This window comes from Bubalus kerabau, chromosome 2 (assembly GCF_029407905.1).
Source record: "Bubalus kerabau isolate K-KA32 ecotype Philippines breed swamp buffalo chromosome 2, PCC_UOA_SB_1v2, whole genome shotgun sequence".
In the NCBI taxonomy this organism is placed as follows: domain Eukaryota; kingdom Metazoa; phylum Chordata; class Mammalia; order Artiodactyla; family Bovidae; genus Bubalus; species Bubalus kerabau.
Genome location: NC_073625.1, coordinates 47010953 through 47032676, shown reverse-complemented (window position 1 = coordinate 47032676; position 21724 = coordinate 47010953). Strand labels below are relative to the sequence as shown.

At 46.7% G+C, this 21724-nt stretch overlaps 2 pseudogenes; one reads left to right on the top strand and one right to left on the bottom strand.

Annotated features, from left to right (window-relative positions):
* The window catches only part of LOC129644411 (uncharacterized), a 72958-nt pseudogene that overhangs the window by 35283 nt on the left and 15951 nt on the right, over positions 1 to 21724 (bottom strand).
* Positions 654 to 772, top strand: LOC129645193 (uncharacterized; annotated as a pseudogene).

Here is a 21724-nt window from a genome sequence, read left to right as displayed (position 1 = left end):
CTTCAGAAAACTAAGATCATGGCATCAGATTCCATCACTTCATGTCAAATAGATGGGGAAACAGTGGAAAGAGTGACAGACTATTTTGGGGGCTCCAAAATTACTGCAGGTGGTGACTGCAGCCAGGAAATTATAAGATGATTGCTCCTTGGAAGAAAAGTTATGACCAACCTAGACAGCATATTAAAAAGCAGAGACATTACTTTGCCAACAAAGGCCCGTCTAGTCAAAGCTATGGTTTCCAGTGGTCATGTATGGATATGAGAGTTGGACAATACAGAAAGCTGAGCACTGAAGAATTGATGCCTTTGAACTGTGGTGTTGAGAGTTTCTTGGACTGAAAGGAGATCAAACCAGTTAATCTTAAAGGAAATCAGTTCTGAATATTCACTGGAAGGACTGATGCTGAAGCTGAAGCTCCAATACTGTGGCCACCTGATACAAAAAAACTGACTCATTGGAAAAGACCCTGGTGGTAGGAGGAGAAGGGGAAGACAGAGGATGAGATGGTTGGATGGCAACACCAAATCAATGGACGTGAGTTTGAGTAAGTCAGGGGAGAAGTCCGCCTGGCTCTCCTGATCAGCAGGCAGGTCAGACCAAAATGGAGACACAGCGCAGGGCTCTCAGGGCACCTGGTAGCAGCTGCCTCTGTCCACAACCATACCACTCTGAACAGGCCCGATCTCGTCTGATCTCGGAAGCTAAGCAGGGTCTGGCCTGGTTAGTACTTGGGTGTGAGACTGCTTGGGAATACTGGGTGCTGTCGTCTCTTTGCCTCCCCTCTCCTTTTGCCCCCAGGCCCCAGGCACATTTAGCGCTGAAAAACCCACCTGCCCCTGACCCCTGGCACCCCACCATGCTCAGAGCCATCGCCTGCCTTTAGGTTGTCCAGCCGGCCGGCCGGCCGGCCAGCCAGCCAGCCAGCCGGTGGGCCTGGAAGGCACCAGCGTCCCTACTGTTGGGTCCCTGAAGCCCCAGCCCCTCCCTGGGTGGGTGGCAGGGGCTCTGACTCCCGCGGCACACCTGGGTTGCCCTTGCGTGGCCTGGGAGCCCCTCCACATTCAGCTCCCAGGAACCCAGATGACCATCTGGTCTCTGTCTGAGGCTCCCTGGGCAAGCAGGGCAAAGACTAATAGAGTTTTGCCAAGAAAATGCACTGGTCATAACAAACACCCTTTTCCAACAACACAAGAGAAGATTCTATACATGGACATCACCAGATGGTCGACACCGAAATCAGATTGATTATATTCTTTGCAGCCAAAGATGGAGAAGCTCTATACAGTCAGCAAAAACAAGACCAGGAGCTGACTGTGGTTCAGATCATGAATTCCTTATTGCCAAATTCAGACTTAAATTGAAGAAAGTAGGGAAAACCACTAGACCATTCAGGTATGACCTAAATCAAATCCCTTATGATTATACAGTGGAAGTGAGAAATAGATTTAAGGGCCTAGATCTGATAGAGTGCCTGATGAACTATGGAATGAGGTTCGTGACATTGTACAGGAGACAGGGATCAAGACCATCCCCATGGAAAAGAAATGCAAAGAAGCAAAATGGCTGTCTGGGGAGGCCTTACAAATAGCTGTGAAAAGAAGAGAAGCAAAAAGCAAAGGAGAAAAGGAAAGATACAAGCATCTGAATGCAGAGTTCCAAAGAATAGCAAGAAGAGATAAGAAAGCCTTCTTCAGTGATCAATGCAAAGAAATAGAGGAAAACAACAGAATGGGAATGACTAGAGATCTCTTCAAGAAAATTAGAGAAACCAAGGGAACATTTCATGCAAAGATGGGCTCGATAAAGGACAGAAGTGGTATGGACCTAGCAGAAGCAGAAGATATTAAGAAGAGGTGACAAGAATACACAGAAGAACTGTACAAAAAAGATTCCCATGACCCAGATAATCACAATGGTGTGATCACTCACCTAGAGCCAGACATCCTGGAATGTGAAGTCAAGTGGGCCTTAGAAAGCATCACTATGAACAAAGCTAGTGGAGGTGATAAAATTCCAGTTGAGCTATTACAAATCCTGAAAGATGATGCTGTGAAAGTGCTGCACTCAATATGCCAGCAAATTTGGAAAACTCAGCAGTGGCCACAGGACTGGAAAAGGTCAGTTTTCATTCCAATCCCAAAGAAAGGCAATGCCAAAGAATGCTCAAACTACCACACAACTGCACTCATCTCACACGCTAGTAAAGTAATGCTCAGGATTCTCCGAGCCAGGCTTCAGCAATACGTGAACCATGAACTTCCTGATGTTCAAGCTGGTTTTAGAAAAGGCAGAGGAACCAGAGATCAAATTGTCAACATCCACTAGATCATGTAAAAAGCAAGAGAGTTCCAGAAAAGCATCTATTTCTGCTTTATTGACTATGCCAAAGCCTTTGACTGTGTGGATCACAATAAACTGTGGAAAATTCTGAGAGAGATGGGAATACCAGACCACCTGATCTGCCTCTTGAGAAATTTGTATGCAGGTCAGGAAGCAACAGTTAGAACTGGACATGGAACAACAGACTGGTTCCAAATAGGAAAAGGAGTTTGTCAAGGCTGTATATTGTCACCCTACTTATTTAACTTCTATGCAGAGTACATCATGAGAAACGCTGGACTGGAAGAAGCACAAGCTGGAATCAAGATTGCCGGGAGAAATATCGATAACCTCAGATATGCAGATGACACCACCCTTATGGCAGAAAGTGAAGAGGAACTAAAAAACCTCTTGATGAAAGTGAAAGTGGAGAGTGAAAAAGTTGGCTTAAAGCTCAACATTCAGAAAATGCAGATCATGGCATCCAGTCCCATCACTTCATGGGAAATAGATGGGGAAACAGTGGAAACAGTGTCAGACTATATTTTTTGGGGCTCCAAAATTACTGCAGATGGTGACGGCAGCCATGAAATTAAAAGACACTTACTCCTTGGAAGGAAAGTTATGACCAACCTAGATAGCATATTCAAAAGCAGAGACATTACTTTGCCAACAAAGATTCGTCTAGTCAAGACTATGGTTTTTCCTGTGGTCATGTATGGATGTGAGAGTTGGACTGTGAAGAAGGCTGAGCACCGAAGAATTGATGCCTTTGAACTGTGGTGTTGGACAAGACTCTTGAGAGTCCCTTGGACTGCAAGGAGATCTAACCAGTCCAGTCTGAAGGAGATCAGCCCTGGGATTTCTTTGGAGGGAATGATGCTGAAGCTGAAACTCCAGTACTTTGGCCACCTCATGTGAAGAGTTGACTCATTGGAAAAGACTCTGATGCTGGGAGGGATTGGGGGCAGGAGGAGAAGGGGACGACAGAGGATGAGATGGCTGGATGGCATCACTGACTCGATGGACGTGAGTCTGGGTGAACTCCGGGAGTTGGTGATGGACAGGGAGGCCTGGTGTGCTGCGATTCATGGGGTCGCACAGAGTCGGACACGACTGAGCGACTGAACTGAACTGAACTGGGCAAGCCTCAGTCAATCCCGGAGGCTTCCCCACCACCAGCCCCACCATCAACCCCAGCCCCATCCTCACAGGCGACCGCACATGCTGCGTGCACTCAAGCACACACCCACAGAGACACACAGACAGAAATACACAAACACACACCCAGCCTCTGAGATGGGTCAAGAGCCGGAAACCCCAGGTATCAGAGACAGAGAAAGAGAGAGAGAGAGAGAGGCATCAAGAGGACCACACAGGCTTCCCATCCCCTGACCTCCACGCACTCCACCCTCCATTCTGAGTATCTACCCGAACCCCGTCGACCCAACTATACCCTTGCCCACCGACACACTCACACACACACTCTCACTCACTCACCCTCTGACCTGGGGACGGGGTCTGGGTCTTGCCTAAGGTAGCCAAGCCGAAGGGGACCTTTGAGATCTCAGCTGCGAAGAAGTCTTGGAGACCCTACTGGTGACTGCCAGCCCCAGGGCACCATGTCCAGCCTGGGCTCAGCCCAAGGCTGACGCCCCTCCTTTGGGGAAGCTGCTACTTCCTCACAGCCTCTCTCTGAGGTATGTCATGGTGGGTGCCAGTGTGTCTGTCTCGGATCGGATGCCATTCTCTCTCCCATGTTTGTCTCGCGTTTTCCGTCTGTCAGTGGCTCTGTGTCTCCCTCTCTCTGTCTGTGCCTCCGTGTGTGTGTGTCTGTGTGCGTTGTGTGTGCTTGCACACGTGTCTGTCTCCCCCTCGCCATCTTTGAGTCTGTCTCTGAACCTTCGTCTCTTTCTGGCTCTGTGTTTCCTGATACCGGGCCTCCCATCCCTTCCTCTGCCCCCGGCCTCTCCCAGGTGCTATGACTCTGGCTCTTGCCGGCGAACTTGCGTCTGTCGTCTGTCTCACTTGGCCTGGCTGCGTGCGAGTGTCTGTGTGTCTGTCCGTGTGCTTGCCTGTCGCTCATCTGCTCTCTCAGGAAGGTCCTGCGCTTGGGGGGTGGCGTGGAGCAAGGGGGAGTCTTGGTAGGGCAAAGGGGCGGGGCTGACACTCTCCAGTCAACCACGCTGGTGGCTCCCCGTGCGTTTGGGCACCGGGCAGGTGCAGGGCATGATGGGTGCTCCGGGCCCCGGCTGGACTGCACCTAGGCCCAAAGGAGGCTCAGAGGACCGCGCGCTGCTGGCAGCTGCGGGCCGCCAAGCCAGACACCTCCGGGGCCACGTGGCCCTATGCAGCGAATGGGATAGGGCGGGCCTGGAGAGGCCCAGGATGGGAGAGCGCTGAGACCTCCTCGCCCCTCACCCAATCTCCCAGCACCCCCACACACTCCCAGCCGCCTGCTCTGGGTCCCAGAAGGCTTCCAGACGCGGGTGCTGGCCAAGGGTGGCAGTGTGTGGGGGCCGGGCGGCTTCGGCCGGCCGCCCAGCTGCCCGCCCTGGCTGCCCGGAGTCTGGTGGTGGGTCCTGCGGCGCATGTACAGCACATGTCAGGGGAGAAGTGCGCCTGGCTCTCCTGACCAGCAGGCAGGTCAGAGTGAAGTTGAGACGCAGCGCAGGGCTTTCAGGGCTCCTGGCAGCAGCCGCCTCTACCTACAAGCCTGAATAGGCCTGATCTCATCTGATCTCGGAAGCTAAGCAGGGTCGGGCCTGGTTAGTACTGGATGTGAGACCACTTGGGAATACCGGGTGCTTTCGTCTTTTTGCCTCCCCTCTCCTTTCGCCCCCGGGCTCCAGGTGCGGTTGGTGCTGCAAAACCCAGCTGCCCCTGATGTTCCCATTTCTTTGCCCAGAAAATGAAACTAACTACAATATACCTGCAACCACAATAAGCACCCACACACCCAGGCTATTTTCCAGCTATACTTACATGCTATGAGGACATGATCCCTTTTCAGTACATGCAAAACACAAAATGACACGCTCATGTCATTAGGTATTTTTAAAATTAGATTAGCACTTTGCCCTTCTTTACACATCAGTCATGATTACTTATCTCAATAGCTAGTTTCTATTTTATGTCAGGAAGTATCTACTAAGACAGTCACTGTTCATATTATTCTCTTAAGTCTGTACAGTGATGGAAGCCAACTCCCTAGCCAGGAAGGACGGGGTCCTGGGCACCGTATCTGACTTTTGACAGTTGACTTTGCACTTTCAACAAGAGATAATGTGCCCTCGCTAAGAGGCACTGAATGATCGTCATCTGAGACAGAATCTATGGGACTGCAGCTTCTTGATGCGGGGCGGAATCATGTTGATGTATGGCAAAACCAATACAATATTGTAAAGTAAAAAAAAAAAAAAAATAATAATAAAGAGAACCTAAGGGATAGCCAAGGCTACATTTCCTTCTGTTTTTTAAGCTAGGGGATGCTTTCTGTGAAGCTTACATGGGAGTTACAAAGATAAAGACATAAAAGAGCCTCCAGGAACTACCAGCGATCATAGATTGGAGTCAGAGAATGACTTCTCCTACCCATCCTTGCATCGCGGTGAGGAACTGAGGCCCAGACACAGCTGGTAGGGAGACAAAGACAAGTCTGTCTCCCCACTGTCCCACTTCTCCCCATCCCAGACTGGCACACAGACCAGATGCCTGACAACACGTAGCAGTCACTCTTGGGGATACCTCAGACTTTTCTAATTTAGCAGCATTTTAGTTTACATATGTGACAATGCACAGAAAAAGTAAAAGGCATTCATGGTTTAAATCATACAACGTATTGCTAACCTTCATTGAAAGTTCATTTCACCTGGATTAAAGCATGGTCTCCACCTGGGCCCCACGAGCCCCCTTTGGGCTTCTCCTCTCCTGCCGCCCCACCCTCTGTGCCGTCCCCACCTGCTAAGCACACTCTGGCCACACTAGCCTTCCTGCTGCCCTGTGCACACAGTCCTGCTCCCTCCAGGGGATCTGGGTGTGTGGGGATCTCTGAATACACACCCTCCTTCTCCCTGCTCCATAGAGCACCCCATTCCCTGTTGCTCTCTCCACAAAGTCGATCCTCAAACAAAATGCTATAGAATTCACTTGTTTGCCGACTTATTTCTCTATCTTACTTGACTAAATCAAACTCTATGAAGTCAGATACTTTGTAGATTCTTTTCATTACTGACTCCCCAGCACCTAGAACAGTGCCTGACACACAGTAGATGTGTGAAATATTTGTTAAGTGTTGTGGGAGGGGATGAAAGGTGAGAACAAAGAATGATGAAACCGCGGAAACAAAGCGGGAGCCCCAGGAGAGTGGGTGCTGAGGTGGGCACAGGTCACCATGCCATTGCTAGGGCTGCACCTAAGTTCAGGGTACATCTTTCAGAACAAAATCACTGAGAACAGCATGGCATAATCACTCACCAACAGGTATCACTGTGGCAACAATACTAACAAGCAGCTTTAATACACAAGTGTTTTCCCAAATACTATATTTCACTAAGTTAATCAAAAGATGTTTCTCTTATACTGACAGATCTCTATTTTCAACTCAACACTAGAGCTGGCCATTTTTGAAGAAAGATCTTTAACATCAAAGTGAGGACAGTTAATATTAAAGCAAATCCAGGCTCTAGAACACTTCTGTTTTCTGTTGGTTTTAATCATCTTCAAATCCTCCAAAACAACAGACTGGAGACAAGACCCTGGGGCTTTGTAGAAATGATGACATTTTCTCTTCATTGTCTGTCTATGCAGGCGATGCAGGCAGAGCCCACAGGGTCTCCAGGGGGGTCACAGATAGCCTTTCCCTTAGAGACACATACAGTGTTTCCTGTTTTTTTTTTTTTTTTTTTTTTTAAATAGTCCTAGGTCATGCAACCTGCTCCAAAAAGCAAACATCTGGATTCTGATGGTAAAAAGAATGTCACCACCTCACCAAAACAAAGAACTAGAGAGTGTTATCAATATTCCACTGTTTTGAACACCTACATCTAAACTTTGATCTGAATTGAGTTCATCCTCTCACCCTCACCTCTTTCACTACTTCCTTGAATCAGTGTGTTATGATGCCTATGAGAAATTTATACATCAAAATATTCTCTTCAAGATCATAAGCTGGAGCACAGGAGTTCTAGAGGGTCCAGATTTTAAGGTGAAAGGAATGTACAGAATAACTACAAAGTAAGGGGGAAAAATGAGAATAATCAAGAGAAGAAGGAAAAACAAATGTCGAGGAGAAGGGAAACAAGAAGAATAAGAAGGAAAAAGAAGGAAGGGGAAGCAAAAGAGTAAAGGGAAGCATGAAAACTCACAAAGGGCTGCCCACTGAGGGACACACAGGCTGGCCTCTGCCCAGTGCAGGGTCTCTGAGTACTGGGCCAGTCAGGAGCCGGTGGGCAGGTAGGGGAGAAACCCACTGTGTTCCAGTGTCCTCAGAGTGTGGACCCCTCGTGCAAACTACCAGGGCACTGGCCTCCCACCCCTCCTCCCAGAACTGGGGAGCTTTTCAGAACTGCCTTCTGTCAGCCCTGCATCCGCAGACAGTCCCTCTTCATCATCAGGACAGGTGTTTTCAGAGTGACCCAGGGAGAGCTCTCAAGAGCACATCTCAAACTGCCAACTCCTCCACCCACCCTTCCTAAGGATTAAGAAAGTCAGTTTAGTTCAGTTCAGCAACTCAGTCAGGTCTGACTCTTTGCCACCCCAGAGACTGCAGCACACCAGGCTTCCCTGTCCATCACTAACTCTTGGAACTTACTCAAACTCACGTCCTTCGAGTTGGTGAAGCCATCCAACTAGAAGTCCAAGAAACTAGACTGGTTTTAAAAAAACTTTATTGTCTGAAGTAGAGTGGGAGAAAGAACATTCCTGACAAAAATTTAAATGCTCCATTAAAAATAAAAAAAACAAAAACCTCACAAAAATTTCTGGGTGCTCCACAATTCCAAATATGCTTCAAAAATGATCTCTTTATCATCACAAATAAGCCAGTGACTTACAAAACAAATCACACCTGGATGAGGTTTACATCTGTAGAGAGGACAGGAAGAAAAAAGATAGGATATGCAACTCAATGGACATGGGCTTGGGTGGACTCCAGGAGTTGGTGATGGACAGGGAGGCTTGGTGTGCTGTGGTTCATAGGGTCACAAAGAGTCGGACACAACTGAGTGACTGAACTGAACTGAACACGGGCTGATTTAACAAAAACTGAACATGGAAAATCATCTCCAGGAGACATGGTTGATCTGCTTGAGAGCATTTTATTCCTGTGTCAGGTGGCAGGTTGAGAGATAACACCCCCTGGCCCCTTATAGAATCTCTGCTTTTCCTCAAGTGAACATGGAGTCAAGCATCAGGACAAACCTGGAAATCAGTTGAGAATGTACTTCACACTATATTTCATCCCACAGAAGCTCCTTTATTTAGAAGCCATAGAAACACTTCTTTTGGATACTAGAGGACAGAAGAGTTGTCCTTCTGAGACTATTTCTTTTCATCTCACAGCCACGGGGCATGATCCAGCTGTGTTCCCACTTCCCTTTCTACCTTAAACCTGAGGGATAAATGTCAACCACCTTTAAAAACTACAAGTCCTTCTGAAATTCATTTCAGCATTTTGGTTCACCTCAGTGCTATACTCAATTTCTTTCAATTTGATCTATTTCCCTCTCTCATCTTTTTGTATACCTCACATATTCATAAGCTGCTCATATATTTTTTTTGGAACCAAGGTGGATTACCATTCTTTTAGCCAGCGAGTAAACACAGGTCTTAGGATTCCTATACAAAAAGTTTGTCATGTTTCTACCAGCTATCCCTCTATATTTTCCTCCAGGATTTTCTGTGCCCAAATTGCTTTTCTAAAATCAGTTGTCTGTTCAATCTCTTGACCATTCACATTTTTAAAGAAAGATAATGGACTTGGACTTCCCTGGTGGTTCAGTGGTTAAGAATCTACTTGCTAATACTGGGGACAGGAGTTTGATCCCTGATTCAGAAAGATCCCACATTCCAAGGGACAAGTAAGTCCACGAGTTGCAATGACTGAAGCTGGAGTACCTAGAGCCCATGCTCCACAACAAGAGAAGCCATTGCAATGAGAAGCCCCAGCACCACAACTAGAGAAAGTCTGCATATAGTGACAAAGACCCAGCCCAGCCAGAAATAAATAAATAAAATTAAATTTTTCAGAAAGCATTTATTCAAACAAAGAAAAAAGGGACTTTCCGCAGTCCAGTGGTTAAGACTCCATGTTCCCACTGCAGGGGGCCCAGGTTTGATCCCTGGTTGAGGAACTAAAAATCCCACATGTAGCAATGAAGATCCTATGTGCTGCAACTAAAACCAGGAACAGCCAAATAAACATATATACTTAAAATTTTTTTTTACAAAAAAGGAAGATAACGGCCTTGATTTTCCAAAGATGCACCAAGAATGATCAAGTCACTCTCACACCTTGACCCTGTTTTCCACGAATTCAAAACTAAAATTAAGTCTCTCTGCATAAATCTATCAAGTAACCTTTGGAGCTTGGTGATGAGCCCTTAAAATGGTCCTCAGTCTCTTTCAGCACACGCAGAATTACATCAAATATAATACTTGCATTCATGTGCTAAGTAGATATTTTATTAATATTTGTATCTTTTTCAACAAAATATCTTCATTTATTCACTGAATATTTAAGTATATACTGTATCCAAAGGTCTTGAAATGTTAGTAGTCTACACAGAAGACAGATAGTAGATACAGATCAGATCTAAACCTAAGTAATTCATATGATAGAGATATGAATAAAATGCCAGGAGGCTCCAGAAAAACCACTGTGGTGGGGGTGGGTTGCATCAAATAAGTAAAGGGAAATGAAGAGAGAGAAGATAAGGAGAAAAGATAACTGGAAAGGATCCCTTCTTATTAACGTTTCTGCTACAAACTTCTGGAGCAAGCACATTACTCTCTAACTTCCTTTCCAGCCTGTCCTTCTAGGAGATTTCACTCTACAGACTTCAGATGGTCAGCCTCAGCACCTCAGGCTTCTCTATGGAGGAAACACAAAGACACTATAGGAAACGAAGATCCCCAAGAACCCATAAACCCTGAGGCCTCACTGCAGCCTCTGCACCTAGATTCACATAGAGGAAGGTCAGTTTCTTCACAGTAGATGAAGGTGGAGAAAACCAGTTTCACAAAATGGATTGTGGAAAAACAGAAGTGCAGTCCCTGAGAAAGGCAGAAAAGGCAGCACCATGAATCTGAATTAGCCTGCCATGTGGATTAGTGGGGCTTCCCAGGTGGCACTAGGGGTAAAGAATCCACCTGCCAATGCAGGATACAAGGGGATCCCAGTTTAATCCTTGGGTTGGGAAGATGGCAATGGAAACCCACTCCAGTATTCTTGCCTGGAGAATCCCTTGGACAAGGAGACTGGGGGATACAGTCCATAAGTTTGCAAAGAGTCAGACACGACTGAAATGACTTAGCATGCACACATGGGGATTAGTAAAGAGTGTAAAGAGGAGCCAAAAGGCCAAAGAAAAGTCAAAGAAAACCAAGTTGTCAATTTTCTAAGATAGAACCACAAGTCTTTCTTCTTCAGAAAGAAAAATAATCAGTGAGTTGTTTTACTTTAAAACAAAGCTGAAAGGGACCACATGCTGCAAACAGTAATTTTAGCTGTGAAGTCACTACACACAGATCACAGTCAAGTGCACTGGAAATAGTTTATCACTATTAATAATCATATTATCAGTATTTGCAATTAATATGTATTTTTCAAAAAATGTAGGGTCTATGCATGGTTTTCAGCGTTACTGACATTCTCACTTGCCTGCTTACGACAGGGAGGGTGAATGGTCCCAGAATGAGAATGCCCTGCAGAATCCCACAGAATCACAGTAGGAAAAGTTTTAGCAAGGGCCATTAGACCATTTTGGACAAAACAGTTACTGGGCTCTTGGGTTTATTCACAGATCAGCTGGAGAAAAATAAGTCACTACATTAAACTATTTTCTACTTATCTCCACCATCCTTTTTAAGAATATACATTTTAAAAGGAGACAAATTGTTATATTAAAAATTGCTACTCTGGCATTTTGCAAGTTATATCGAATAACAAAGAAAAAATTAGTTTGCAAACGTCTCAGCCTCAATTCCAACTATCATCTCTTACCAAATTAAAATTCATATTATCACTAAGTAACTTTCTGTCTAGCATTCCTCCAGTTTACAAAAAAAAATCAGTAACATAAAATGTTTCATAAATTTTTTAAACTGCCCTAAAATTTTAGAGGATAATATAAATGTTTCAGTTAAAGTTGAGAAGTTCACCCTAGCGATGAAAACAATGAAAACATCACCCTAATCATTGGTGTAAAACACAAGATATGAACAACTGTTAAAATATCTCTCTATGAAATTGATTGATTCTACTGTAGCTACACCCAGCTATTTCCTAACCAGGAAGTAACTTCTAGAAAAACATCTACTTCTGCTTTATTGACTACTCCAAAGCCTTTGACTGTGTAGATCACAACAAACTGTAGAAAATTCTTAAAGAAATGGAATACCAGACTACCTTACTGCCTCCTGAGAAATTTGTATGCAGTTCAAGAAGCAACAGTTAGAACTGGACATGGAACAACAGACTGGTTTCAAATTGGGAAAGTAGTATGTCAAGGCTGTATATTGTCACCCTGCTTATTTAACTTAGATGTAGAGTACATCATGTGAAATGCCAGGCTGGATGAAGCACAAGCTGAAATCAAGACTGCTGGGAAAAATATCAATAACCTCAGATATGCAGATGACACCATCCTTATGGAGGAACCCTGAGTTTCCCGCCTCAAGTCAAGATGAGGCCCTAGTCGCCTGCACCAACTCGAGAGGAATCCCAAGAGGCCCCTCACAACTCGAAAGGATTCTTGACTTCCCAGAGACAACATAAGAGGCTCCCTCAGGTCCCCGTGGTAACTCGAGGGAACCCACACTTCCTGCCGCAACTCGAGAAACACCTTGAGATTCCCCCTTCAATGCGAATTGAGGCCTGATTCCCCTGCCGTGACTCCAGAGCACTCCTGCACTCGCCCTCGCAACTTGAATGGAGACTTGACTTCCCTGAGGCAACACAAGAGGCTCCCTGAGTTCCTCGTGGTACCTGGAGAGGAATCCCAAGCCTCCCGCCGCAACTCGAGACAAACCAAGAGATTCCCCCGTCAATGCGAGATGAGGCCCTTTTCTCCTGCAGCACCTCGAGAGCAATCCCAAGTTCCCTCTCAAAACTCGAGAGAAGGTTTGACTCCCTTCATGCAACTCAAGGGGGCCCAGAGATCCCCGTCACAACTCGAGGTGAAAGCCGAGTTTCCCGCCACTACTTGAAAAGAGCCCTGTGTGTCCCACCTCATCTGGAGATGAGGGCCCATTCCCTGCTTCAGCTCAAGAAGAATCCCAACTTCCCCTCGCACCACAAGAGGAGGCCTGTGTCACCAACTGAATCTCGAGTGGAACCCCGCGGATCCTGCTGCAAGGAAAAAGGACGCCAGATAAGTCCTGATTCCCCTGCACCGGCTGCAATGGAACAGCGAGTATCCCCTCACAACAGGATGGGAGGCCTGTCGCCCAAGCCTATCCTCTTGAAAAAGCCCAAATTCCCCACCTGAACTCCACCAGAGGCCTGACATCCCTTTGAAAACTCGATAGGAATGCAGAGTTCCATGCCTCAACACCAGACGAGGCCTGACTCCCTAGTTGAACCTTGATATGAAGCCCGAGATCCCTGTTGCTGCCGGAAAGGAAAACTGAGTTTCCCGACTGAACTCTAGACATGGCCCTATTCACCGGCAGTGACTCTAGAGGAATTCCAACGTGTCCCTCACAACTCGAAAAGAGACCTTACCACTCTGAGGCAACACGAGTTGGTCCCTGAGGTCCCTGTGGCAACTCGAGAGGAACCCCAAGCTTCCCGCCACAACTCGAGAAAAACCATGAGATTCTCCCCTCAACGTGAGATGAGGCCCTTTCCCAGAGCAGTGTCTCCAGAGAAATCCCACATTCCCTCTTGAAACACGAAAGGGTACTTGACACCCTTGATGCAACTCAGGAAGGTCCCCGAAATACCCGTCCCCACTTGAGAGGAACACCGAGTTTCACGCCACAACTCAAGAAGAGCCCGTTTTCCCCCTCCTCAACTCGAGATGAGGGTCGATTCCCCTGCTTCGTTGGGAAAGGAATCTGGACATTGCTGTCGCCCCTCAAGAGGAGGCCGGTCTCACCTTGAAACTCGAGCACATCCCAGGGAGTCGTGCCTCAATTCGAAAAGACCCTGATTTCCCCATTCACTCCAGATAAGCCTGATTCCCTTGCAGGGACTTGACTGGAACCCCAAGAACTGACACAAAACACGAAGGGAGGTGTGACAGCCCCGTGGCACCTTGAGAAAAAGCCCAAGACCCCTATGTCCACTCGAAAGGAAGACTGACACCCCTTTTACACCTCGAGAGGGAAGCGGACTTCCATGTCTCCACACGAGATGAAGCCTGACTCCCCTGTTGAAACTCCACAGGAACCCCGAAATCCATGTCAGAACTGGAGAGGAACCCTGAGGTTCCAGCCTCAACTCAAGATGAGGCCCTATGCCCCTGCACTGACTGGAGAGGAATCCCGAGAGGTCCCTCGCAACTCGAACGGAGACTTGACTTTCCTGAGGCAACACGAGTGGGTCCGTGAGGTCCACATCACAACTCGAGAGGAACCCCCAAATTCCCGCCAAGCCTCGAGGAAAACCACGGATTCTCCCCTCAACGCAAGATGAGGCCCTTTCCCACTGCAGCGTCTCGAGAGAAATCCCACGTTCCCTCCTGAAACTTGAAACGGTACTCAACACCCTTCATGAAACTCCAGAAGTTCCCCGACTTACCCGTCCTCACTCGAGAGGAACACTGAGTTTCCCGGCACACCTCAATCTGAGCCCATTTGCCCCTCCTCATCTCGAGATAAGGGTCGATTCCCCTGCTTTGACTGGAAAGGAATCCCGACGTTCCTGTCGCACCTCAAGAAATGGCCAGTCTCACATTGAAACTTGACAGGAACCTTCGTGGGTCATGCCACAATCCCAAAGACACTGATTTCCCCATTCACTCGAGATAAGGCCTGATGCCCCTGCACCAATTCTAATGGAACGCCAACAATCAAGTCACAACACAAAGGGGCACTGACACCCCAGGTGCATCCTCCAGAAAAAGCCGCAGGTTCCAAATCCAACTCGACGAGAGGCCTGACACCCCATTCACAACTCGAGAGGCAAGCCGAGTTCCATGCCTCAACACAAGACGAGGCCTGACTCCCCTGTTCAAACTCCACAGAAACCCCGAGATTGATGTCAGAAATGGAGAGGAACCCTGAGGTTCCTGCCTCAACTCGAGATGAAGCCCTACTCATCCCTGCAGTGATGTGAGAAGAATCCCAAGGTTCCCCTCATAACTCAAAAGCAGATCTGACTTCCTGAGGAAACACAAGCGGGTCCCCCAGCTCCCCACACAACTCGAGAGGAACCCTAAGCTTCCTGCCACAACTCCACAAAAACCATGAAATTCTTCCCTCCACACGAGATGAGGTCCTTTTACGCTGCAGTGTTTCCCAAGAAATCCCACGTTCCTTCTTGGATCTCAAAAGGGAACTTGACACCCTTTATGAAACCCCAGAAGCTTCCCAAGATACCTGTCCCCACTTGAGAGGAATGCTGAATTTCCTGCCACAACTCAAGAAGAGCCCCGTTTTCCCCTCCTCAACTCGAGATGAGGGTCGATTCCCCTGCTTCATCTGGAAAGGAATGCTGGGGTCCCCATCACCTCTCAAGAGGAAGCCGGTCTCAAATTGAAACTGGAGAGGAACCTGGGGGTCTTGCCACAATTCAAAAGACACAGATTTCCCCATCCGCTCGAGATAAGGCCTGATTCCCTTGCACTGATTCAAATGGAACCCCGAGAATCAACTCACAACACGAAGGGAGGACTGATACCCCGGTTGCAAATTCGAGAAAAGCCCCAGGTCCCCAATTCAACTCGACTGGAGGCCTGAAACCTCTTTTACAGCTTGAGAGGAAAGCAGAGTTCCATGCCTCAACACAAATCGAGACCTGACTCCCTGTTTGAAACTGCAGATACACCCCGAGATCCACATCAGAACAGGAGAAGAACCCTGAGGTTCCCGCCTCAACTGGAGATGAGGCCCTCTTACATTACACTGACCTCAGAGGAATCGCGAGAGGCCCCTCACAACTCGAAAGGATTCCTGACTTCCCATAGGCACCATGAGAAGCTCCCTGAGGTCACCATCGCAACTCGAGGGAACCCAAAGTTTCCTGCCACAACTTGAGAAAGACCTCGAGATTCCCCCTTCAACGCGAATTGAGGCCCGATTCTCCTGCCATGACTCAAGAGCAATCCCACGTTCCCCCTCGCAACTCAAATGCAGACTGGACTTCCCTGGGACAACACGAGAGGCTCCCTGAGTTCCCCTTCGTAACTCGAGAGAAACGCCAAACTTCCCGCCGCAACTCGAGAAAACCACGGGATTCCCCCGTCATCGTCGTCGTGAGATGAGGCCCTTCTTTTTCTGCAGAGCCTAGAGAGCAATCCCGAGTTCCCTCTCAAAACTCCATAGGAGGCTTGACTCCCTTTAGGCCACTAAAAGGGCTCCAGGAGATACCCATTGCAACTCCAGAGGAGAGCAGAGTTCTTTGCTTCAACTCGAGATGAGGCCTGACTCCCCAGGTGAACCTTGAACGCAACCCAGAGATCCCTGTCGCCACTGGAGAGGAACACGGAGTTTCTGGACACAAGTCTAGATGAAGCCTATTTCCCCTGAAGTGACTTGCGAGGAATACCGAGGTGCCCGTCACAACTCGAAATGAGACTTGACTTCCCTGAGGCAATAAGACCAGGACCCGGAGGTCCACGTCGCAACTCAAGAGGAACTCCAAACTTCCTGCCAAGCCTCAAGGAAAACCATGGGATTCTCCCCTCAATGCAAGATAAGACCCTTTCCCACTGCAGCGTCTTGAGAGAAATCCCACGTTCCGTCTTGAAACTCGAAACGGTACTCCACACCCTTCATGAAACTCCAGAAGTTCCCCGACATACCCGTCCCCACTCAAAAGGAACACCGATTTTCCCAGCACACCTCAATCTGAGCCCCTTTGCCCCTCCTCATCTCGAGATGAAGGTCGATTCCCCGGCTTTGTCTGGAAAGGAATCCCGACGTTCCCGTTGCCCCTCAAGAGGAGGCCTGTCTCACATTGAAACTCAACGGGAACCCTCGTGGGTCGTGCCACAATCCCAAAGGCACTGATTTCCCCATCCACTCGAGATAAGGCCTGATGCCCCTGCACCGATTCGAATGGAACCCCGAGTATCATGAAAAAACATTAAAACCATCTTTAGTGAAAAATATCCATATAGAAAAGGCCATGCCGATCCCATATTCACCATGTCTGCTTTAAATCCATCAAGTTTGTCCAAATCACTGAAAATCTCAGTAACACTCTTTTTTTTAAAAAAAAAATATTTTATTTTTTAACTTTACAACATTGTATTGGTTTTGCCATATATCAACATGAATCTGCCACAGGTATACATGTGTTCCAAAAAAAAAAAAAAAAGGATGAGAAGAAAAGATATATTCATACAATTGAACAATTGCTGAAAGGGAAGTGGGGCTGTGGATTACATTATACTGTAGAAACCATATGATTTCCTGATTTTGGAGATTATGTGCAGGTTTTTTCAGGAGAACGCACCCATTTTGGATAAAATATATAGAGTATTTTAGATGATGTGGCAAATGCGAGCCCTTTTCCCATTGCTAGGAGTTTTCTGTACATTTTAAATTCCTGGAAAGTAAATTATGTTTCAAAACAAACAAGTCAATACCATAAAAGTAAATCAGATTAGACAGGCATGAAACTTTCCTATAGAGGTCAAGACTTACCCAGACGAAGTTCAAGGGATGCTGTGATGCTCACTGCCCTTGAAGGAGTCCACATGGAATGAAGAAGTACTGTGGTAAGTCTATTAGTAACCACCATACCTTGGGTCCTCTGGATGACCTATTGCAGGAGAAACAGATTTTACAAATAAAATTTTCCCAATAACTTTGAGAGAGTCATTTCTTAGGCAGGTTGATAAGTCTAGGGGTCCCCAAGGAGACAGGGGTCTGGAATTCTCAAGGAGGAAGAAAGGACAAACTTTTTTTTTTCCTTCTCTACATTTCTTAGGATTATATAACAATAATGTATCCTGCCTGAGGACAGTCTCTGAATTAAACCTTCTGGCTAATTCTGTTATCTTAAAATGTAAATTATGGGAGTAGGTCTGGTGAAGTCTTTACAACCTCCTGACATTCTTTGGATTCATTGGAGAGTATGTAACTTCATTGCTAACACTAGCAAGGGGGTACTCTTTCTGCCCCCTTCTGATGCCTATGTCAGAAGCTTTCTCTATCTCCTTTATACTTTAATAAAACTTTATTACACAAAAGCTCTGAGCGATCAAGCCTCATCTCTGGCCCCAGATTGAATTCTTCTCCTCCGGGGGCCAAGAATCCTGGTGTCTTCATGTGATTCAACAACAACCTTTCAACTTCACAAAAAGTTGTTAGACTACATTCAGTAAAGTTGAATAATTTCCAATCAATTTACAATCATATAAAATACTACAACTTACAATCCCAATAAATATACAAAAATCATTTGCGTTTCTATACACTAATAACAATCAGAAACAAAAATTAAGAAAGTCCCACTTATAATTGCATCAAAAAGAGTAAAACATCTAGCAACAAACTTAATCAAGGACATAAAAGACCAGAAGTCAGAAAACTAGAAAGCACTGATAAAGAAACCAAAGAAAACACAAATAAACAGAAAACTATTCCATGCTCACACACTGGAACAATGAGGAATTAAAATGTCCATTCCAACCAAAGCCATCAACAAATACACTGACTGCAATCACAAAATAATATTCAATGGCCTTTTTCACAGAAATAGACGTATTCCTAATATTAGGCTGCTAATATTGAACAAGACCTTAAATGGCCAAGAAGACTCTGAGAAAGAAGAACACCGCTGGAGGCATCTTCCTCTCCGACTTCAAACTACATCACGGACCTGTAGTAACCACCACAGTGAGGAACTGGCAGGAACACAGACACATGGACTCCAGGAAAGAATAGAGAGCCCAGGAATAAACCCACATGTACGTGGTCAGTTCATGAAAATCAAACCAGGAACGAGTGAAGAAGAAAGGACCGTCTTCTTAAGAAACAGTGACAGGAAAACTGGCCATCTACTCGGAAGAACATCAGTGAAGGTCATCCTCTGGATCATCTAACAGAAATTGAACTGAAAACCCGCCATTTTGCACATGGAGCTCTTTCCCCCCCTGAGTCCTCTGAGATGCACCTCCGGTCAGCGCTCAGCTGGACACAGGAAACGTCTACTTCGTCCTCATTTTACCCTCTTGCAGTGCCTCCCTGCTGGTGGGCACTAAGGCAACCCCGCTCCTCTCAGCTGGGACGCAGCCCCGTTACCCAGGAGCCCGAGCCCTGAGGGCCCTGAGGAGACAAAGCTCCCGCCAGCTGGTCACTGAGCCCAGTCTGAAGGCAAAGCGTCCTGCGCCCACGGGTCAGAAGGGGTTTTGGCGCCCCCTGCGGGCCGCCAGAGAAGAGCGGGCAGCCCCGCGCTCACAGACCTCAGAGGGCTCACCCAGAAGCAGCTCTGCTGTGAGCACTCAGACTGGAAGCCCAAACTGAAATGGAGCAGAATAGCTCCATGACCCTCCTCAAAACATGGCTAAGGAACAATCAGAGCCTGTATGGAATGCAGCCATAAAAAGGAACACAGTTGAGTCAGTTCTAATGGAGGGGATGAACCTAGAGTGTATTAAACAGGGAAGTCAGTAGAAAGAGAAAAACATGGAATCGAGAAGGATGGGTCTGATTAATCTGTTCACATAGCAGCAACGGAGATGCAGACATAGAGAACAGACTTATGGACAACGGTGGGGAACAAGAGGGAGAGGGTGAGATGAATGGAAGGAGTAGCATGGATGCATGTACACCAACATTTGTAAATAGACAACCAGTGGGAATTTGCTGTTATGACTCAGGGAACTCAAACTGGGGCTCTGTAATAACCTAGAGAGGTGGGGATGGATGGGATGTGGGAGGGAGATTCAAGAGTGAGGGGACACACGTACACCTATGGTTAATTCATGTGGATGTATGACAAATCAAACCAATATTGTAAATCAATTATCAATCAACTAAAAATAAATAACTTAAAAAAAAGATGAAATGAACAGAAACACAAACTTTGCAACTAACACCGTAATTCAATTTAAAAAACTATAAAATTTTAGAAAACAACAAAGATTTACATGACCTTTGGTCTGGTGATGAGTTATAACACACAACAAAAAAGCCAACTTACCAAATTAGGAATATAAATTATTTAAAACATTGACTTTTACAATTTTATACATTTACTCTGTGAAGGACCTTATTCGAGAGAACCAAAAGACACACTATTAAATGAACCACTGACCACCCACCCTTGCCAGGCAACAGAGAAGAGAAAGCACTTGCAGGAGTCATCTTACAATGGGAGGTCCTGGTAAGGAACAAGGGACTAACAAGCTACCACCAACCAGGATTCTGGAGAGGCCAAAAAGAGATAGGAGACTGCAGTCCAGAGGTCCTAGCAACTTCCCAGGATCCTCCTCTCTGGAATCCATCTCGGCTGAGTGATGCGTGTGCCCCCAGGAAGGATCCCAATTCAGAATGACTGGCAAGAGACAAACCAGAAACTAACCCAATGACCATAAACCCTGAGATGGTAAGCCACGTGGCAGAGCAGTTCTCTCCGTTTCCCTCACCCTCCTGCCCTCCGCCCCGGCAGCCCTTCCCAATGAAGTCTCTCGCTTTGACGGCACTCCTCACCACGGGCAATTCATTTCCAAGTGTCAGACAAGAATCCATTCTCAAGCCCTGAAAGGGATCCTCCTTCCTTCATCAAAACCACAATCCAGGAGAAAATATCTTCCAAATGCTACCTTGTAGAGAAGGCAGTAGCACCCCTTCCAGTATTTTGACCTCAGAAATCCCAGGGACAGAGGAGCTTGGTGGGCACAGTCCAACAGCAGGGCACTTCTGAGGAGAGGAAACAGTCCCAGGGAAGCTGAGGCGCTCGCCGAAGGCCCCAGAGCTTTGGATGGCACAGCCAGAACTGTGGCTGAGGACTCCCAGTGGCCAGGCCTCTTGATCCTGGCCTCTCTCACCAGGTACATGTGTGGAAAACTAGAATTAAAAATATGCCTGAGGGCTTCCCTGGTGGCTCTGTGGTAAAGAATCCACTTGCCAGTGCTGGAGATGCAGATGTGATCCCTGCTATGGGAAGATCCCACATGCTATGGTGCCCATGTGCCACAACTACCGAGCCTGTGCTCTAGATCCTGGAAGACACAATGCCGAGCTCACATACTGCAACCAATGAAGCCCGTGAGCTTGTGCCCCACAAGAGGAGCCACTGCAGTGAGAAGCTCGCACACCATTAGTTATGGCCCACGCTCACCTGAACTAGGGAAAAGCCCACACACGAAGACCCAACACAGCGAAAAATAAATACAATTATTTCCCTTAAAAATGCATATCTGACAAAGAATCTGTACTCAAATTGTCCAAGAACACTAGAGCAAACAAGCTCATTCATAATTGGTAAAGATTGAAATAGACACCTGGCCGCGGAGGGTATACTGATAGTAAACTATCTTACAGAAACATACTCAAGATACTGGTGGGATGCATGCACAGCCCCCTTTGGAAGACAGTATGACAGTTTTTTCAGTAACCATATGGGACAAGCACTGAATTCTATACGTGACAAGATGGGAAGTTATGGAGAAACAAAAGGAAAGGTTCCAAGATCCATGGAGACATCATCACAAATTACCTTTAACTGAATATGTTCAAAGGTAAGCTGGAATACATGTATATATTTCCGAATATTGTCAGCTGAGCATATTTAGCTCCTACATGTATGTTTTGCATATCATTCTCTAGTGAAAGGGACATTTGTCCCTGGTGGTCCTGTGGTAAAGGATATGCTTACCAATGCAGGGAACACGGGTTCACTCCCTGGTGCTAGAAGATTCTACATGCCCAGGGGCAACTAAGCCCCTGTACAACTACTGAAGTACTTGCATGCTACACAGCCCAAGTTCTGCAACCAGAGAAACTGCTGCAATGAGAAGCCATGGCACGGCAATTAGAGGGCAGCCTCTGCTTACTACAACTA